This window comes from Mytilus trossulus, chromosome 8 (genome assembly GCF_036588685.1).
Source record: "Mytilus trossulus isolate FHL-02 chromosome 8, PNRI_Mtr1.1.1.hap1, whole genome shotgun sequence".
NCBI classification, from domain to species: domain Eukaryota; kingdom Metazoa; phylum Mollusca; class Bivalvia; order Mytilida; family Mytilidae; genus Mytilus; species Mytilus trossulus.
In genome coordinates this window covers 77927415-77950094 of record NC_086380.1, presented here as the reverse complement: position 1 = coordinate 77950094, position 22680 = coordinate 77927415, and positions in this window count along the sequence as shown.

Genomic DNA, 22680 nt, shown 5'->3' with positions numbered 1-22680 from the left:
GTTGAAGTTTTCACAGTTGCTTTGTTTTACTAAAAGTAACTTATAGGTTTCCACAAGTGTGTGCAGTTTTCAACAAGCAAACAGGGACCTAAATATAAAACAAGTGGAATCAAAAATTAATAATAAGCTCTACTGCATAAACAGTTTGGAAGATGAATAATAACACTCTAGTGCTTCATATAGTTGCTCTTTATTAATACTTATCCGCGAATTCCGTAGAAAAGGTCAACAATTCCAGAACACGCAATATGTTAAATAAAATATAGAACAGAAATGAGGATTGTGTCAACCCGACCAAAGAGCGGAAAAAGTCCGAAGGTCATTAATGGGTCTTCAATATAGCGAGAAAATCCCAACCCGGAGGAGTGATTTAGCTGGACCCTAAACAAAGATGTGTACTAGTTCAGTGATAATTGACGTCATATCTAACTCCGAAATATATAAATGAACTAGAATTTAAAATCATACAAGACTAACTAAAGCCGGAGGGTCCTGACTTGGAACAGGCGAAAACATTCGACGGGACTAGATGCCTAAGTGAAAACAAGTTAATAACAATGACCTTGGACTATTTTCAATCTTTAAAATAACATTGCATTTCTCATTTGACTTCGTTAACAGGGATATGCTGTTGACACAAACAAAATGTTCCGTCAAAAGTCTGAGGAAGAACGACGGAAATTGAATCTCTATAAAGTGTTCGGTCAGCCAGAAATGGTTGGTATTCATCTTTAACACTAGCGATAATGTTTCGCAGTTTAAGTTCTTTAGGTACCATAAACATGGCCTTTTCTATTATGAATTAACCAATAGTCCTATTCCACATCTAGTCATTATCAATGATGTAAATTGAAACAGGCGTGCGAAAAATGCATTATAAGACATATCTTATCGACAAATGATGTCTCGCTCCTTTTTGAGTTCAAACAACTCCCTCAGATTTTACTTTTCACGTTTGTTTTTTAAATGCATTCTCTGTACACAATTTGGCGATTTGAACATTCAATATAACACTTGGTTTCGCATATATGTTTGTAATTTATCATGTTTGGACATTTATAAATAGACATCATTTTGTTTAACATGTTAAATCAACTTTTTAAATTGCTGTTGTGTTTGTTGTTTCACTGTGAGCAGTTTTCAAAAATATTTAACTTTCACATTGTTTGTACTTGTTTGGCTTTATAATTATTTTGATCTGAGCGTCACTGATGAGTTTTATATAGACGAAAAGCGCGTCTGGCGTATTACATTATAATCCTGGTACCTTTGATTTACACCACTCGATGCCACTGCTGGTCCAGCTCAGGATCCAGCACTTCGGTGTAGACACGAATATCAATTACATAGTTATTTTTTTTCTCTATTTCCTGTTTATTTACACCACTGGGTCGATGCCACTGCTGGTGGACGTTTCGTCCCCGAGGGTATCACCAGCCCAGAAGTCAACACTTCGGTGTTGACATGAATATCAATATTGTGGTCATTTTTATAAATTTCCCGTTTACAAATTTTGAATTTTTCAAAAAAACTAAGGATTTTCTTATCCCAGGCATAGATTACCTTAGCCGTATTTGGCACAACTTTTTGGAATTTTAGATCCTCAATGCTCGTCAACTTTGTACTTGTTTGGCTTTATAAATATTTTGATATGAGCGTCACTTATGAGTCTTATGTAGACGAAACGCGCGTCTGGCGTACTTAATTATAATCCTGGTACCTTTGATAACTATTTACAAAACTATGATTTTTTAGAAAAACTATGGATTTTCTTATCCCAGGAATATATTACCTTAGCTGTATTTGGCACACCTTTTTTTTGAATTTTGGGTCCTCAATGCTCTTCAACTTTGTACTTGTTTGGCTTTATATCTATTTTGATCTGAGCGTCACAGATGGGTCTTATGAGAGGTTTCCAGATTTGCTACCGTACCAACCGTAGAACGAAGTGGGAGCCGTCATTAAACTTTTGAAAATTATTGATGTATACACTTTATATCAACAAATGTTTTAGGAATCATGTGCAGAACTGTTTTGAGAGTTTTTGGCTGTAATTTGGGACTAATTTCATGTGGTTTCTTCTTGTATTCGTAGGAAACAATAGTGTGTGCACTCGATTATGCTTTCAAGCAACCGTTGCAAGTAACCGTCGGTACGAAAGGTTTATAGTTAAGAGTTATTTCCCCGTGAAACTACTTAGATATCAATAAGCTAAATTACAAAACAAATTAAAAACTTTATAAATTTTGTTTGAATTAACTTTATGTATCATTATAAAATGTTAAAGTTTTGTATTTATTTTGGTAAGTTTTTAGAAAACATGATCAAATAAAATGTATTTGAACAAAATAAATTGACCTTTATAACAAAAGAAAAAATTACAAAATCAATATAAATCCAATAATTCCTCAGTCAGTTTGCGTTCAGTCTGTGTACACTTGTCACGGGATATAGAAATAAGATATAATAACGTCCAGGGAGACATGCTATTTATTAAAAATTGACACTCTGTTACAATTGGTCCTGTTAATTTAAGTACTATGATTTACTAGAAACCGAAGGTGTCAAAACGTTTGATTTCTAATTATTGTACTGATTATGTGTGTCATAATCATACTTTTAAATAACATTGCCTTGTGATGATTTTGTGTAATATGTAATATATCTGTTGTATATATATGTTGAAGAATTGAATAAAGATAGAAAAAAAATCAGACGTCCGAAATGAAGTTATAAACTAGAGGCTCTAAAGAGCCTGTGTCGCTCACCTTGGTCTATGTGCATATTAAACAAAGGACACAAATGGATTCATGACAAAATTGTATTTTGGTGATGGTGATGTGTTTGAAGTTCTTACTTTACTGAACGATTTTGCTTCTTACAATTATATCTATCATGAACTTTGCCCATTAGTAACAGAGAACTATATTTGGTAAAAATTTACATAAATTTACCAAATTAATGAAAATTGTTAAAAATTGACTATAAAGGGCAATAACTCCTTAAGGGGTCAATTGACCATTTAGGTCATGTTGACTTATTTGTAGATCTTACTTTGCTGAACATTATTGCTGTTTACAGTTTATCGCTATCTATAATAGTATTCAAGATAACCAAAAACGGCAAAATTTCTTTAAAAATTACCAATTGGAGGGCAGCAACCCAACAACCAGTTGTCCAATTCATCTGAAAAATTCAGGGCAGATAGATATTGACTTGATTAACAATTTAACTTCTTGTCAGATTTGCTCTAGATGCTTTGGTTTCATAGTTATAAGCAAAAAACTGCATTTTACCCCTATGTTCTATTTTTAGCCGTGGCGGCCATCTTGGTTGAATGGCCAGGTCATCGGACACATTTTTCAAACTAGATACCCCAAAGATGATTGTGGCCTAGTAGTTTCAGTGGAGATTTTGTAAAAGATTACTTAGATTTATGAAAAATGGTTAAAGATTGACTATAAAGGGCAATAACTCCTAAAGGGGTCAACTGACCATTTTGGTCATGTTGACTTATTTGTAGATCTTACTTTGCTGAACATTATTGCTGTTTACAATTTATCTCTATCTATAATAATATTCAAGATAATAACCAAAAACAGCAAAATTTCCTCAAAATTACCAATTCAGGGGCAGCAACCCAACAACCGATTGACCGATTCATCTCAAAATTTCAAGGCAGATAGTTCTTGACCTGATAAACATTTTTACCCCCTGTCAGATTTCCTCAAAATGCTTTGGTTTTTGAGTTATAAGCCAAAAACTGCATTTTACCCCTATGTTCTATTTTTAGCGGTGGCGGCCATCTTGGTTGGTTGACCAGGTCACGCCACACATTTTTTAAACTAGATACCCCAAAGATGATTGTGGCCAAGTTTGGATTAATTTGGCCAAGTAGTTTCAGAGGAGAAGATTTTTGTAAAAGATTACTTTAATTTACGAAAAATGGTTAAAAATTGACTATAAAGGGCAATAACTCCTAAACGGGTCAACTGACCATTTTGGTCATGTTGACTTATTTGTAGATCTTACATTGCTGAACATTATTGCTGTTTACAGTTTATCTCTATCTATAATAATATTCAAGATAATAACCAAAAACAGCAAAATTTCCTCAAAATTACCAATTCAGGGGCAGCAACCCAACAACCGATTGACCGATTCATCTGAAAATTTTAGGGCAGATAGATCTTGACCTGATAAACATTTTTATCCCAGTCAGATTTCCTCAAAATGCTTTGGTTTTTGAGTTATAAGCCAAAAACTGCATTTTACCCCTTTGTTCAATTTTTAGCCGTGGCGGCCATCTTGGTTGGTTGACCAGGTCACGCCACACATTTTTTAAACTAGATACCCCAAAGATGATTGTGGCCAAGTTTGGATTAATTTGGCCAAGTAGTTTCAGAGGAGAAGATTTTTGTAAAAGATTACTTTAATTAACGAAAAATGGTTAAAAATTGACTATAAAGGGCAATAACTCCTAAACGGGTCAACTGACCATTTTGGTCATGTTGACTTATTTGTAGATCTTACTTTGCTGAACATTATTGCTGTTTACAGTTTATCTCTAACTATAATAATATTCAAGATAATAACCAAAAACAGCAAAATTTCTTCAAAATTACCAATTCAGGGGCAGCAACCCAACAACAGATTGACCGATTCATCTGAAAATTTCAGGGCAGATACAGTGGAGATCAGTTCTAACCTCTCATTAGAACTGTCAGAATAATCTGTCATAGAACTGTTCTAACCTGTCCTAGAACAGTTCTAGCTAGAACAGTTCTACCCTAGAACTGTTCTAGGTAGAACTGTCAGGATCAGTTCTAGGTAGAACTGACTAAATCAGTTCTAGGTAGAACTGTCAGGATCAGTTCTAGGGTAGAACTGTCTAAAACTGTTCTAGGTAGAACTGACCAAATCAGTCAGGACTGAAGAACAGTTCTAAATGACGTCACTGCAGAAAGGGCACTTTAGAATTTAGAAGAAAACATCAGTTCCAATTACTTTACTATATATAATAGCGGATTTTTCTATATTTTTACTGATCAAAATCTACATGTACAAATATCGAAGTGGATAGGAGGTTATCCAACTCATCGGAGAAATATTTTTATAAGATTGCAAATGAAACATCATTGTTTACGTTTCTTCGTTCCCCGTGTTTAACAGTCTCTTCATAAATATAACTCTGCATTTAATCAGGAACATATATAGATATACTGTTCCCAGATTTAATTCATGGAAATTTAATCTTAATTTACCTTGTTTGCCTTGGATTTACATTCATGACTTAGGATTCTGTTTTGACAAATGTTCAAACGAAAATTGTACAGTGCCAGTGGATGGATTATGGGATTAATGAAATCAGTGTTGTTAAACGTAAAAAAAACTATGTACATTTGCATTAGCTCGTTGCCAAACTTATCCATAACGATTATGAATAATATCTGGGAGTCCTGAAAGTCTGAAAAATAAACTCGATCTGAACATAAATGAAATATTTGCCACTGGACGTTTGGCTACAAACAAAACCAATCATTGTCCTTCTTCAAATTATATATTAACAGTATAGTCAGTATACTATTCCAAGTCCAAGAAGAGAACTTCTCATACATGTACTTTTCATTTTAAAATAAAGTATATGAATCAGTCATGTGAGTGTTGGATTATGCCGTTAAATAGTTTTGTTTAAAAAAAACATCATGAGCCGGAACTACTGACTTAAAAGTCACTTTTGTGACGGTTCAATATTTAATCATTTAAGTTTGGATGTAACGGGTCTTCTGACGTTATTTTGTTATCAACACCCATAGACATAAGTTAGTCATGTGAACGTAACATCATCAACGCGCATTTATCAGTGTGCACCAAATTTTTCATGTTTTTTTCTTCATAGACAGAAAAAATATTACAGTCATTCCTTAAATAGTAATATTATCGATACAGAGAGGAAATAATGGCGCTCTGATGTGGATAAAATTTGGTGTCTTCTTTATCATACAATATCTGTCCTGACTTAGAAATATTATTGGTTTACAATGAAGCCATATATATTTACATGATAAAGAATATATAGATATAGGAAGATCATGAAGATGTGGTGTTAGTGCCAATGAGACAACTCTCCATCCAAATAACAATTTAAAAATAAGTAAACCATTTTAGGTCAATGTACGCCCTTCAACACTGAGCCTTGACTCACACCGAACAACAAGCTATAAAAGGTCCCATATGTTCAGTTTGGGTTGATGCGGTTAAATAATTTTGTTATTTAAACGACTCAGTCTGATACATGTATATCGAAACTTCTGAAATTTGTTAACAATTCAATATTTTGAATAAAAAGAGGACACGCTGTCATTTGAATTATACAATCCATCGTGATCGGTTGTTGTCTGCTCTATGGTTGGGTTGTTGTTGCCCAGACACATATTTTTGTTCCATGAGTCAGTCTGAGGTATGAAAACTAGCTGATGTTTGTTTCTGATGCGATATTTTGAATAAAAGTAGGAAATGATGGCACTCTCAATCAATGCAAATTTCTTTTTGTGGTTGTTGATTTCCAATATTGCAGTTATTTATAAACTACAGTCCCTCTTGAACTAAAATTATAACTGATGTACTGTCCAACTATATAGACTTGCATAAACAAAAAGGAAATATGGTCATTTTTGGTTGATGCGGTCAAACGAATGTATTACACAACTCAGTCTGAAGTATGAAAACTACTGATATTTGTTTATGATTCAATACTTTGAATAAAAAGAGGATATGCTGGCACTATAAATTCATGCAAACAAACTTTTGAAGTCATTGTTTTCCAATATTGCTGTAACTTGTATATTATAGTCCCTCTTGACCTAAAATTATAACTGAATTACTGTGCAGCTATATACTAAGCAGATTTGTAGAAAGAAAGAGCAAATAAGGTCAGTTTAGATTGGTGCTGTCAAAATATTTTAGTACATGCCTCAGTCTGAAGTATGAAAACTACTGATATTTGTTTACGATTCAATACTTTGAATAAAAAGAGGTCATGCTAGCACTTTAAATTCATGTGAACAAAATTTTGAGGTCATTGTTTTCCAATATTGCTGTAACTTGTATATTACAGTCCCTCTTGACCTAAATTTATAACTGAATTACTGTGCAGCTATATAGATTTGCAGGAAGAAAGAGCAAATAAGGTCAGTTTAGATTGATGCGGTCAAAAGATTTTTGTATAACAGGTCTGTCCGAGGTATGAAAACTACTTGTAAAAAGATGTCACATTTGTTTACAATTCAATATTTTAAATAAAAAGAGGACATGCTAGTACTATAAATTGAGTGCAAATAAAATTTTGAAATCATTAATGTTTTCCAATATAATTGGTATCCTTGCCTAAAGATAAACTGGATTCCTGCAGTTTGCAGCTAAATGCATTGATATTTATATGATGAAACCAAATATGATCAGTTTAAGTTAATAGTGGCTCAATGGCAGATCCAGAGCGGTGGGGGGACCCCCTTTTTTTTTTTTACGATCAATGCATTTCAATGAGGCCATTTAGTTGGACCCCCCCTTTTAAAACTGCTGGATCCGTCCCTGGTGGTTTGGGCCAGAATAACATATTACTCAAAGATTAAGGTCAGATAATTTTTTTTTATGTAAAATGAGCCATTCTGACTCCCCAAATGACAAATGTAAAACAATTGAAATAAAAATCCCCCCCCCCTTTTTCCCAATATTAACGGCTTAATCTATGTTCAAAAATGAAAGAAAAAAAAATTTTGTAACACATCAACAAAAGAAAATCACTGAATAACAGGCTCCAGACTTGGAACAGCCACATACATGCAGAATATGACGGGGTTAAACATGTTCTCTTGTCGACGAAAAATTTGAAATAAAACCGGCAAAATAGCAAAACTCTTTATAATATTAATCGCTATTTTGCCGAAGCCTTTATATTTAGACAAAGAGTTCTTAAAACTTATAAATCAATTCTAGACGTAGAATTTATAAATCAATTCTAGCCGTAGAATTTATAAATCAATGCTAGCCTTAGAATTTATAAATCAATTCTAGCCGTAGAATTTGTAATCAGAACTGTTCTAGAAGTAGAACTGACTAAAACTGTTCTAGAGTAGAACTGTCAGGATCAGTTCTAGGTAGAACTGTCCAAATCAGTTCTAGGGTAGAACTGTCAGGATCAGTTCTAGGTAGAACTGTCCAAATCAGTTCTAGGTAGAACTGACCAAATCAGTTCTAGGTAGAACAGTTCTAACCTAGAACTGACTAAAAGATGTCAGGCTGACAGTTCTACGTACTGTCCTAGAACAGTTCTCCTGACAGATTCTGACAGATTTAATGAGAGGTTAGAAGTGATCTCCACTGTAGATCTTGACCTGATAAACATTTTTACCCCATGTCAGATTTGCTCTAAATGCTTTGGTTTTTGAGTTTTAAGCCAAAAACTGCATTTTACCCCTATGTTCTATTTTTAGCCGTGGCGGCCATCTTGGTTGGTTGACCGGGTCACGCCACACATTTTTTAAACTATATACCCCAATGATGATTGTGGCCAAGTTTGGTTTGATTTGGCCCAGTAGTTTCAGAGGAGAAGATTTTTGTAAAAGTTAACGACGACGGACGACGACGACGACGGACGACGACGGACGACGGACGACGGACGCCAAGTGATGAGAAAAGCTCACTTGGCCCTTCGGGCCAGGTGAGCTAAAAATACAAGGTCGTTTACATCTTCAATTTAAACAATTATGCATAGAGATATGGCTGATATCGAAGTTACTTGGCATCCTTCCTTTTGGACAATTATCTTTACCGTCGGGCTTAAAGTTTTTCTTTATAAAAAAAACCCCTCATGAAATCAATATGGTCTATAAATTTTAGAAAAATGCCCTTTTTTAAAACACAACTGTTCATATATATTTTTCGCAGTAAGCCGAGAGAGAAAACTCAGAAAAACTGGAGTTTAACTATTTAAAGTAATATCGTATTCATGATACAAGTACATACAAACCTGAACAAATTACATAGAACCATTTACCAACCGATGAAAATTATCCTTAATTCGGAGTCCATAAATCAGTGTAAATGGTGCAAAAGACATTACATAGCAACATAGTATTTCCCGTAAAACATATTCATATTGAATTAGACTTAGTGTAAATATAGCGTCAAATTATTGCCGTTATCAGTGAACAAATTCGCTGTGTTGTATGAAGTTTTTTCTGGCAATGCTGTACGACAAAAGGATTAATGGATGGATATTGGTTTAACATTACCCCTCGTTGATTATTTTATACTACTCGCAGACACGTGCAATACACTATTTGACTTGCGACAATATTTACAAATATTAATGTAATAACAATGTCTAGTAACATAATAATAATAAGCTAACACGATGAAGTACATGTAACATCGTGAGTTACCCATCGAAACTGGTAGATGGAATAAGATTGAGCGAAACCTTAGATATTGTAACTTATGTCATTGTAACGAGATTGGTGATGAATTTCATTACACTTTGCAGTGTAGTTCTTTGGCAAATTTTCGAGCACAATATTTGGATACTTTTTTCTTGCACAGATGTAACATACTAAAATTTGAAAAATTATTTCAGTTAAAAATTAAAAATAAGTTGAAAAAGCTGTGCAAATTTATCAGGGTTATAACTTTTCAAGTGAGTCTTCCTGGTTAATCATCAATCTTCTTTACTATACTGTTTATCATGTATTATTTGATATTTTCATCTCATCTTGTCATGTGTGTTTGTGTTATGTTATATGACTTTTGATGAACTTCTTTGTACCATTGTATCTTTATGGTGTTTAAGAAATAAAGAATCTTGAAATCTTGAAAATCTTGAGGATAAATATTTCGACTCAAAAAATGGTTTTCGATAGTGTCATAAAATTTATATTTATTCTTTAAGTAATTAATATAATCAACAATTTTATTAAAAAGTTCAGTAACAAAATATAAGGAAAAAGATAGATCGATAGTTTTACAATGTGTTTTGCGTTTTATGAAAAAAAAATGTTGCTCAAATGATCGAAAAGATGGCTTAATTAGTGAAAAATTATTTTAATGAGAAATCAACGTACTCATTTTTGCCATTAGCACGTGTACTAGTTCAGTGACGCATCCAGAACTTTTCATAAAATGAGGGGGGGGGGAGGCGGCGCTCTATCCATGCTTCAGTGATTCCCAATATAATTAACCAAATTTTTGCCACGAAAAAGGGGGAGGGGAGTCCCCCTTCCCCTGGATCTGTCTATATAGTCATTAACGACACCAGTAAGGTGCAAGTAAGATATTAGATATTATTAATAAGTCATTTCTAATTATTCCAAATTATATTTAAGTATTAGAAAACATACTTTATTCTAATCCTTTTACTAATATACAGAAAACAAAAACATAGCCACACAGAAACGCAAATCTATATTTAGAATATAAAGGTCGAGGCAACTCAGTTCCAGTAAGGACTGTTTGATTCATTATCTTTTGCACAAAATTAATTTTATCGTATAAAATCACGTGCAAGGTTTTCTAGAAGCAGTGAAATCGTAATAAAATAAAAGATTTAGGTTTTTATCACTGATATGCAATTTTGTTTCTCTATTTTTATCATGATACATATATTAATCTCATGCATTAAGTGAAACCTCCCAAACAGCACCAACGGTTGAGTTACGTACCAACCGTACCTGATACGTAGCAAATGTGGAAACCTCTCATATGAAGACGAAACGCGCGTCTGGCGTATTAAATTATAATCCTGGTACCTTTAATAACTATTTAGTTGTTCAATTCTTTGTTTTGATGATGAAATACTTCAAAGTATCAGTGAACCTGGTACAGATGTCGTTTAATTATTTTTATTTACAACGAATGAATCAGATGATATTTGTCAATCAAAGATAACAAAATCAAGTGCAAACCATTCCTACATTCCTAATAATTCCACAAAAAACATTTAACATATTAAGTTTGAATTTGGACGCGAAACACGTTAAACTTGAAAAGCAGAAGGTCACTAATTCTTTCAACTCAATATTACGGCAGACACTTACGGTATTATTGTATTATTGTTCAAATTCAACATTCAAAGAAATACAGTACCTTACGGATCTTGTCTTTATGTGTTGCAACGAACACTATTTTTGGAAATCCATCATATGAACGCTTGCAATATGTCAGGATTGAGTTCACCCAGTGCAGAAGGTAAACTGAAAAGAAATTATCAACAAAAAACATAATAAATTTAAATACGATAACACATAGCTAAAGCTTAATATCAGCCTCAGGGTACAATATACAACAGACTAACACGTGGCATTGGAACTACAGTAGAATGATTTCAACCATTATCAGAAGATCTCCTAAATTTGTCCTCAGAATCTCGTGTAAAATCAATTGCACACATTAAATGAACATTCATTCATTATTGCTGTTCATTTTTTATTGATTTTGTAATGTTCCTTGTGTCTTAACTGCAATACCGTTCCCTTTTCACGACTGTGACCTACCGAATTTTCTTGTTTTGTACTACCATGAGCAACACGACAGGTGCCAAATATGGAGGATCTGCTTACCCTTATTGTTGGAATATTTTAATAATGGTAATACGAAAAAACGCTTGAATGCTTGACAAACAGGAGTCCGGACACGAATATATAAATTCACCTAATTGATTTTTCCCAAGGGAGTTTGAGTCTCAGTTTCTTAATAATATCTAAAGTTTATCAACAGGTGATTCCAAAACGATGTCTTATTGATAATGTCAGTTCAAAAACACAGAGTTTCGAGAGGATGATACCATCGAAAACAAAAAGTCTGACATCACCGACATTGACCTCCTGTGCAAACAAATTGATATTTCACTTAAGTTTCATCGGAGTGACATCTACCTTATACAAGCGGACGAGTACATGGAGATGTATGAGACTTTGATTGCTTTCGGAATATTCAAATAAGAAATAAAAGATTAATTTAGTATGTCCATGAACCTGTTGCGTCTTTTGTGTTTTTTTGTTTATTTAATGATGCAACTTAATCAGCAACTCTGACAAACAAGGGATATGCATATCTGAATACCTGAAAAGGTATATGACTAATGTAGACTAACAATTAAATCCATTAGGTAATCCATGCCTAAATTTATCCGTAGACAACATAAAAGATCACCAATATTAGTAAACATACGTCAATTGACTACCAACACGTCATTTTAAGGTGCATTCACACGATACGATTTTCCGTTCGATTTTCCATTCGACTTGACACCGTCGCACAGGTAAATCGTACAGCGTTCTGTTCACACGATACGATTTTCCATTCGATTTTCATCAGATTTGAACAAGTGCTTTTTTTATATTTCTAAACGCAGCCACTTCCGAAGTTATCTTAATACGCAGGTATTATTAAAATTAAAACAAATATAATTGAGTCATTTACTGAATGGTGATTTGATAATGAGTTTCCAAGGACTATTCCTAAATTCTCCAAAATATTTGTTTCGTCTAGCCATTTTTTTATGTATACCTGTAGCTTTTACTACTTTATCAGATATTTTATATTTCTTTAATATTAATATCTTTAATACATGTATTGCATTATTTGGACTAGTATTGCACTACCATCTTAATTGAGGATACCATAGAGATCGTACTGAACGTAATAAATGTTTCTTCGCAAACCTGTAATTTCCGTTAAGACTAACAAGAGATAAAAGATTGGCGAAATATTTAGCACATAAAGAGTGTAGTATGAGTTATAAGGTTACCTTGAATAATTTTTATTTATATCAATTGTGGTCTTTTTAAAATACTCTAAATTATATGATTATCAGTCTTGAAACAATGTAGTCCAAATAATTATGACGTCTTGAAAGGCTATGATATTTTTTTTCTTTGACGCCTTACATCAACGTCGAAGTAAAGCGTCAAAGAAAAAAAATATAATAGCCTTTCAAGACGTCATAATTATTTGGACTAGAAACAATGGTGAAAAATGCAGAAATTTGTTCGGCATGTTATCTCTGTTTTCTAAATAAACACAGTTTTGAAAATAGATTCTACACCCAACATATTGATATCGGTGTAAAATGTAATTCTAATACAACTTCTCTCTTCAGATACACGTATAATGTTTTATAAAAGACGGAATACTCGAAATGTAATATCCGTGGAATGTAATATCCTTTGAAGTTTTGGTGAAGAGTGCTTTCTTTCACGTCCGCACTTCTATCAAGTATGGCATGCCAAAATAACATTTAAAAATTTATTGCGGATCATGGTGAATATTTAAATTACAGAACAATAACATACATTGTAATTCAGACGACATATAGAGACATCATGTGACACTCGAATTTTTCGATTATATTAGTGTAACAGAGTTTATTTTCTTCTGAGATCTAGAAGAAAAAAAAGTAACCTCAATATTAATGCTAGTAGAAAATTTAAACCCGATTTCAATATTCAAAATATGAAACTTGTATTTAAAATATAGATTAAAAAGAGAACTCGATACAAGTAAAGAATGGAACTTTAAAACAGATAACCGAGTTAAAATTGCTTCGTGTCTTAATTTAATACTACACGTACGTCTTTGTTTAATAGGCACATGTTTTTTGTGTAATTCACGTCTTTTTTGGTAGAGTTGAGTCATATATTTAACTAATATTCTATAGTGCGTCTTTCCGTGTTGTAATGTCATACATATACGTACTACTTTTTAGATAAGGGAGAAGGTTGGCGCCTTTTAAAAAAATCATACTTCATACATCGTTGTTTTCGGCGTCGTCGTCGGCGTCGTCCGAAGATGGATGGTTTCCGGATAATAACTTTTTTAAAGTTAATAGAAATAGATAAAATTTTAAAGTAAGGGGGTTTTGGTCCCAACGGTTTGTGAATAAGGGACACAAATAAGCATTTTTCTTTGTTTTCGCACAATAACTTCAGTATAAGTAAATAGAAATCTATGAAATTTAAACGCAAGTTTTATGACCACAATGGGAAGGTTGGGATTGATTCTGGAAGTTTTGGTCCCAACAGTTTAGGAATTAGGGGTCAAAGGGTTCAAAATTAAACTATGTTTGATTTCATCAAAAAATGAATTATGGGGTTATTTAATATGCTGAATCTAATCATGTATTTAGATTCTAAATTTTTGGTCCCGTTTTCAAATAAGTCTACATTAAGGTCCAAAGGGTCCAAAATCAAACTTAGTTTTCAAGAAATGAATTCTTGGGGTTCTTTGATATCCTGAATCTAAACCTGTACTTATAGTTTCGTTTACGGGCCCAGTTTTCAAGTTGGTATAAAGCGGAGTCCAAAATTAAACTTTGTTTAATTTCAACAAAAGTAATTGAATATATGGGGTTCTTTGATATGCTGAATTTAACCATGTATAAATGTTTTTGGTGTTTGAGACCTTTGTCAAATTGGTCAACATTGGGTTCTAAAGGGTTCAAAATTGAACTTTATTTAATTTCATCATAAACGAGTTCTTGGGGTTATTTGATATGCTGAATCTAATCATGATTGTATTTAGATTTTAGATATTGGACCATAATAAAAAAATGTCCAATTTTTTTTTTTTAAAGTTTTTAGACCTCATTCATTTTGTGTCAGAAATCTATTTTGTGTCAACTATTTAATCACAATCCAAATTCAGAGATGTACTAAGCTTGAATGTTATGTCCATACTTGCCTAACTGTTCGGGTTCGATCTCTGCGGTCGTATAAAACTGTACCCTGCGTAACATCTGGTTTGTTTCCCGTTTTGTAAATAGATTAGACCATTGGTTTTACTGTTTGAAAATGTATATGTACACTGGTCATTTTGGGATCCTTTATATTTTGCTGTTTTGGATCAGCTAACCAAAGGGAGGCTCCGTGTTGAAGGTCCGACGTACTTGGACCTATAATTGTTAGCTTAAATTCGCTGAGACTTGGATGCGGTGTTCTCTCAATGGCACTTATACCACATATTCTTATTTATAATGTTCTCAAGTATTTATAATTATTTGTTGTTTATTTTTCAAACTTATTTCGAAATATTTTAATTGGAAAATAAAGAACTTTATTCATGTGCGAACTAAAGTTGGGTTTAGGGGAATATGGGAAAATAATGCCTTTTTATATATAATGCTAAAGGTCTTCGAAACTTTGCAAATTTGATATAGTCCAGCTTGTGCAAAACTATAAATTGGAAAATTTAGAATAAATAAAAAGAAGGGACTTTCCAATCCCTTAAAAAAAATTGGCCAAGATTCAAGGTCGCTACACGTCATAACATTATCGGACATGAAATAGCTAGCATGATTTGATTAAATTTAAAATGTCCTTTCGAATTTTCAGTATTAATATGATCCTATAAGCTATACTCCCAGTTCATACATTCCCATATCTAACTGAATGTTACCTCGAAATCCAGAAGTTTATATTTTTTAAGATGGCACGACTATTTCAAGAGCTAAGAAAGTTTGACCTATTTTGATGATTTGGATTGTTGTCAATGGTTTCTGAGATACAACAGGAATTGATTCCTGATGAAGCCAGAGGCAGGGGGTCACCCCCCTTTGTATAGAAACAAAATGGTTGATTAAATATGGAATCACTGAAGAATAACTGGAGCCCCTCTTAGACAGTCAATGGACCCCCTTTTAAGAAAATTTCTGGATCCGCCACTGGAAGTGGTATAGATTTCATTTTCATTCGATTAAGATAGATTATTTTCCATTGTGTTCATTTTGATCCCTTTCGGTAAAGTCAATGCATACGGTTGTTGCGTTTATAGGGTAAAATACTACTGAAAATCACACTTGACCTCACTTGCATAATGTTCCTAATTTTCATCTCTTTTTAAAGTTAGAATTAAATGCATTAGCCGTATCCAAATCCTTACTGTGTCCCCACTTTTTGTTTCAACATTTGCTAAGGTGTACTGCAATTTCAGGGGCATCATCTAGTGTATGCTTATATCTAAGAAAATACATAGGCTAGCGACGTTCTATCAATGTATTCTTTAATCTTTATATTTGGAGAAATGGAACAAAACATCTGTTATTCAACTTTTCAATAACTGGATTTAAGTATGGTCGTTGCAATTTGGGTACTCCTCATTACGGAATCCTGGATCATTTGGAGGTCTGTTTAGACCAATTTTTCTTTGATTCAATATGGATTCAAAATCAAAGTTTTATTCATGGTCGATACCATGGATACACACTAAACAAAGTAACACAAGTTCAAGCGAGCTTTTAAAATCGGCATTTTTCAAAATTAAAATTGAATTGGTGTAAACAATGATACCTCTACAAAATAAACACTTAAAAGGAAATTTTTGTCTAAATAATAAAAAAACGTAATTTTTTTTCAAAATAGGTGCAATTTATACTATTGTAACTATGTATATTGTTTTGGTGAATTATGTGTAAAAAAGAAAATGATATAAATACATTGCATTAATCAATTCATTATGAACTCTTTTATTTGGGGATCAAACATCCTCTTTTAAACGCTTTGTCGATTACCACTGTGCCTGAAGTGACATATTTATAAATAGATATCAGAACGCGGACGTGATAGAAAGCCTAATTTAGAACATTGTCTAGTCTAGAAGAAAGCCGGGAAGAAAATAGGTTGAGTTAAAAGTGAACTAATACTTAAGATTTGCATCATTCAATGCACGGTACTGCTCTCGACAAACAAATGCTGGCCCTTCGTCATTCTTTGGAGATATGTTGATAGTGTGTCTTCCCATGGATAGAAACGTGCAAGCCCCTGTGTATATGAAAGACTTACTTAATCTTCCTTATTTTTTTGTAATTCTTGAATAGGCAAATTTATGCAATGTCCCTCCTCCTGACTTTGGAAGTGCTAATTGGGATGTATTGCATTTACTAGCACTTGTTGCCCTATTAACGCCATGTAAGTCCGCCAGTTATTATCATTTATAAGAACAATGCACATCCCCTTTTCGTAACTTGGTCTAACCATAGTTCCCCAGTCAAGTACACGATAATATAGCAGTTACTGTAGTAAGTATTATGCCAGGATTTACCTATTATTCACGATCATTATTTACGAAGGCTTTGTGAAACGGCTGTAAAACCTAAGATTTATTAACGATGGTTGTCACTATATATATTATAAGTTATATGGTTCGCTACTGACCCCCTACGGATCCATAGAGGGTTAGTAAAATTCATAGGGGGTGAGGCCGGAGGCCGAGTCCCCTATGAATTTTATTCACCCTCTAACGGGATCCGTAGGGGGTCAGTAGTTAACCGTATAACGAATTTATCGGACGCTGGACTTTTTCTGCGTCGGTTTGTTGAAAAATCAACAACGAAACGCAATAACATTAAGAGATGACGTCGCCATTAACGCGTCATGAACCCCCTATGAAACATACTAACCCCCTACGGTCTCTTATCGGACCATTGATGAAATATCACGTTGTGATTGGTTAAACGCCGTCACGTGGTGACCCCCTATGAGACCGTAGGGGGTTAGTATGTTTCATAGGGGGTTCATGACGCGTTAATGGCGACGTCATCTCTTAATGTTATTGCGTTTCGTTGTTGATTTTTCAACAAACCGACGCAGAAAAAGTCCAGCGTCCGATAAATTCGTTATACGGTTAACTACTGACCCCCTACGGATCCTTAGAGGGTGAATAAAATTCATAGGGGACTCGGCCTCCGGCCTCACCCCCTATGAATTTTACTAACCCTCTATGGATCCGTAGGGGGTCAGTAGCGAACCATATAACTTATAATAGGGGGTCACCACGTGACGGCGTTTAACCAATCACAACGTGATATTTCATCAATGGTCCGATAAAACGTTATGGATCTAATGACACGTAGACTTCCGAAGGCTTTGTAAAACGGTAGCCAGGTTTATGAACAAAAGATGACTATGTTTCCTGTACGAATTAAAAACGTTAGAATGATGCGTAAATCGGAATATTGTCGATAAAATTTATAAGCTTGATTTTTTCAATTGACTGATAAATTTAGTCGATTTGGCGTTCACACGGTCCGATTCCAGTTGAAACGTCGAATGGAAATAGCGTACGTTTCGATTTCAAAACGACGTTTCGACTTCACATTCGACTTCAGATTTCACTGTTCACACGATACGATTTTAGTCGAAAGCAGGTGCACAGGTAAAAATCGAATGAAAATCGAACGGAAAATCGTATCGTGTGAATGCACCTTTAGACATGGATATGGTGTAAACCAATTTATTTTCGCAGATACTTTATTTCGCGTTTCATCCTTTCAAGACAACTACGCGGGTATTCAATTTCACGATTTTCTTATTTACCTTATGTAATTTAGTAAGGAAAGATCCAAGTTTTACATATTCGCGTTATTTTTCAACCCCAAAAGTCGCGAAAATGTTGGTTAACAGTAACAAAATGAAAAGGAAGATACCAAAGTAACTATTTAATTTATAAAACCGAAAGGAAACCGACAACTACCGGTATTATACAAAAAAGAAAAAGATGACAGGATTTTGATTATTGCTATTTGAACATATCTCGGTCTTTATATTCCGTAATAGGCAACCAATTAATAATGACGTTTATAAAAAAATTGAAGGAAAAACTTTACCTTTCAAAACGTATGGTTTAATAGCTTCATAGGAAGCAGCTTTTTTTCTATAAAGAAAACAATGGCATGATGATTGGGAATATTGCTTGAGTTTTGAGATATAAACTTTATATGCAGGCTTTGCTGGAATATTACATGTGTATAGAAACATTTAAGATCTGGATGATATTTCTATACCAAAACGTCCCTAAATGATTATGAAACTATAATATTGAATCCAAGAGAATCAGTTACAATTTTTTTGTTCTTCTTGTTTTGACATCATTTAAAGTTGCAAGTACCTTTTATACATGCATTAAAGGATGCGTCTTCAATTATTTGATTGATATAACTCGAAAAATCCTGATAAAATTCCTTATAACAATGTTATGTTCTACTGTTAACTCAGTAAGATGTGATTGCTGAAAATAATACCGCTAGTTACGGGCCTTTATCAACATTGTCCAACATACAAGTAAAACAACAAATAAAAACACACTTCGAGGGAAATTCTAAACGGAAAATCCCAAAGCAAATGGCAAAATCAAAAGCTCAAACACAATTGATTTTCTATTACAAATCTCTTTTATAAACTCTTACACATATTTTAGCGTAGTAATATTTTGTGAGAACTAGCTAAACGTGCATGTTAAATATGGAGTTATTACGTTTCATATGTTTATATTGAAACGCTTGTGTTCTTCATCCTTCATTCTAAAACCATAGGTAGTTTAGTTTCATTTTAGTTTCTTGTGTACAATTTGGAGTTTATTATGGGTTCATTATCGCTGAACTAGTATATATTTGTTTAGGGGCCAGCTGAAGGACGACTCCGGGTGCGGGAATTTCTCGTTGCATTGAAGACCTGTTGGTGACATTCTGCTGTTGTCTGCTCTGTGGTCGGGTTGTTGTCTCTTTGGCACATTCCCCATTTCCATTCTCAATTTTAATATTGGTCTAAACATCATAGGAATCGAGACGTAAGACAAGCTTGAATGTGTATGTTAGGAAGACAATGCTTTACCAGGTACCAAAAAGTAAAATAAAAAAAATACTGAACTCCGAGGAAAATTCAAAACGGAAAGTCCCAAATCAAATGGCAAAACCAATGGATAAAACACAACAAACGAATGGACAACAACTGTCATATTACTGACTTAGTACAGGGATTTTCAAATAAAGAAAATGGTGGATTGAACCTGGTTTTATAGCGCTAAACCTCTCGCCTGTACGACAGTCGCATCAAATTTAAAATGCGTGAATTAAACAAACAGACACATTGACATAGAAGTTTTAACACTTACAGTCATTGCATGGCCGGCAAAAATGAGCAAAACCCCATTCTTAAAGGCAGCTATTCAAGTCTCCGAAATGAAAAATTGACAACAATACAAGCGACATATGTGATAGTTGATTGATAGCACGACAAATGACCAATATTGAATTACATATATAAGTGCTAGGTGAATGATAATAAGCTGTAGAATAACAATACTAACTCTATGATATACAAGTACAACCATATAAATCGGAAACAATTTATAATCAATATTGTATTCGTTCTACGAAAGGCAGTTAATCGTTGATACTTGAGAATATGCTATACGTTCAGTTATGCACGTCGTTGTTTAGGAATTGTATACTAATGTGTTGTATAAACACTTTAAAAAAAATATTGTATTCCTGTTTTGTTTATATTTATGCCGTTTTGAATATTTTAATTTACAGCAATTTTAAATTAATTTAGTCTAGCTTACCTGCGATGTTTGGTTTGCCGAAATGTCCTGGTAAAAACGATAAATTAGGCATATGGTCATGCAGTTTAAGGCTACCATTGAACACCACAACAAATATTCCTCTGCTGGTGATGAAGAGTTGATGAGTCATGTAGTAATCTTTCTGCCCACCAAAATCCCATATATCAATAGGGATAATATTCTGCTTATACTTCCCTGCTCGTATAGAGCTGATTACCATTTCATGGAGTTGACCATATGCCAGTTCATCGGCTACTTCTTTCATTAACTTTTCTCTGAATTTTTCTCCTACAGATTTATTACTTTGACTTCTATCTTTTTGTATAGATATGGCAGGACTGGATTCAGACTTGGTCGATCTTTGTAGTGTATGAAATCTTTGCTTTAAAGATGACACAGTAGGCATTTTTATTCCTGCAACTGAATAACGATTCTTCGACTTATTTGATTCTAAAACAGTTTCAACTGTTCCGCTACCTACTGCTGATGTGTCAATTGAAGCAATAGTCTTTGCTTTATCAACACCAGGTGAATACATTTCTGAAGAGATCAACTCAGACGTTCTGATGTCTTTATGTTGAATTTCGGAGGGAATGCATTCATCGGAAAGGAAATGTGACGTTCTGCTTTTTTTGGGATGCATTTCTGACTGACTGTATTGTAATTCCTTTATATCGGATGTTCTGTTTTCTTTGAAAAATAACCCTGATGTATTGGTTGCTGCAACACAAATACGTAAAGCATTGCTTTCTGTATCAGCTGCTGTTGTTTTTCTTTCCAAATTTGAAACGTTAGCAGTATCACATATTTGGCTGTTTTGCTCTGGAACACAAGCTGGAAAGTTGTAGTCATGATCATCACAGTTTTCCATGGGAGGACTTTCGAAAATGCGTTTTGTATGCACGTTACTTTGAACAAAGTGTTCTACTGTAAAAATTTCTACTTTGTTCCTGTCCATACTAATTTGCCTGCTATGAGGCTTTATCTCTGATTCATTTAAGCGTCTTGTTTGGTTTGCTATGTCCATAAACTCAGTCTTTGACAAAGTCCTCATCATGTTACCCAGTATCTCTTCAACAGCCTTACCTTGAAAGAAATGTAATTGTGCAATATGTTGTTAGAAACCAACTGAATATACAACATAAGAGAAAATTCAATACCTGGGTTGCTTTCAAGATCGTAGCAGCTAGAACAGCAGCTATGTCATAAATATCTTCATGTATATATGTTGAACTATATGCTAAGAAACTAGCATATCAAAATGACGTCACTAGTAATAACCTTCCAGACGCCATTTTGAATTCCCTAGATAGCATGATTTTTTTTTAGGCTATCTAGATATACGTAGCCTAGGCAGGCTAAATGTTCAATAGCCAAAATATAGGAAGCGCTACGTAGCAGTTACGATATTGAACGCATCCCCGTATGTCTTAATTTAATAATTGTAATCTACACTATTATTCGGCTATACCTTGATAATTTTAATCATTTCAATTCTTAGTTAAACTCCAAATAAACATAGTTAAATATTATATTATTACTTTTCACTCACTGCTAATATGACGGAAGATTATTGTTTATTTGTATTGTCTTTCCATTATTACTGGCTAATGTTTTTGTTCTCAAGTTCACATAAAAGCAGATATGTCATAATAAGGGCCTATACATATAAAAGAGGGACGACAGATACCAAATAGAGAGTCAAACTCTTAATGTTCGACTTTAACCATTGTTTGTTATTGTATTATTCATTTAATTCATACTTATTTATCATTTGTGTAAACTAAAAATGAAGATCCGATAAGAGGTTTACACAATTTTGAATGTGTTACAAATGTTTCTTGTTTTTTTAAAATTTCACCTTTCGGAATAATAGTCCATTCTTCACCGTTAACATCCATACCGGCTATTCCCATATATATCCATATACCATCCGTTGATTTGCGTTCACTAGGTAATACATCCCCAACCAGAAGTTTGGCCAGACAACTTTTTCCAGAAAAATAAGGCCCAACAATATATACCCTGTTCCAGTAGCACTTAAAACTTCCGAATTTCATGACCTTCTTTAGATCATCAGTTGTTTCCATACCAATGCCTCTCAATTCTCCTTCTAGAATTGGAAAATTCAATATTAACACTGTTTCAGTTGTGCATGCTTAATTATAAATTCAAGAAAGCATTAGAGGAAGAACCTATTTAAATTTATTGAATACAAAGTATAATTTGTCTTTAAGAGAGTGGCGAAAGATACCAGAGGGACAGAAAATGAAAAGTCCAATGAGTCTGCGT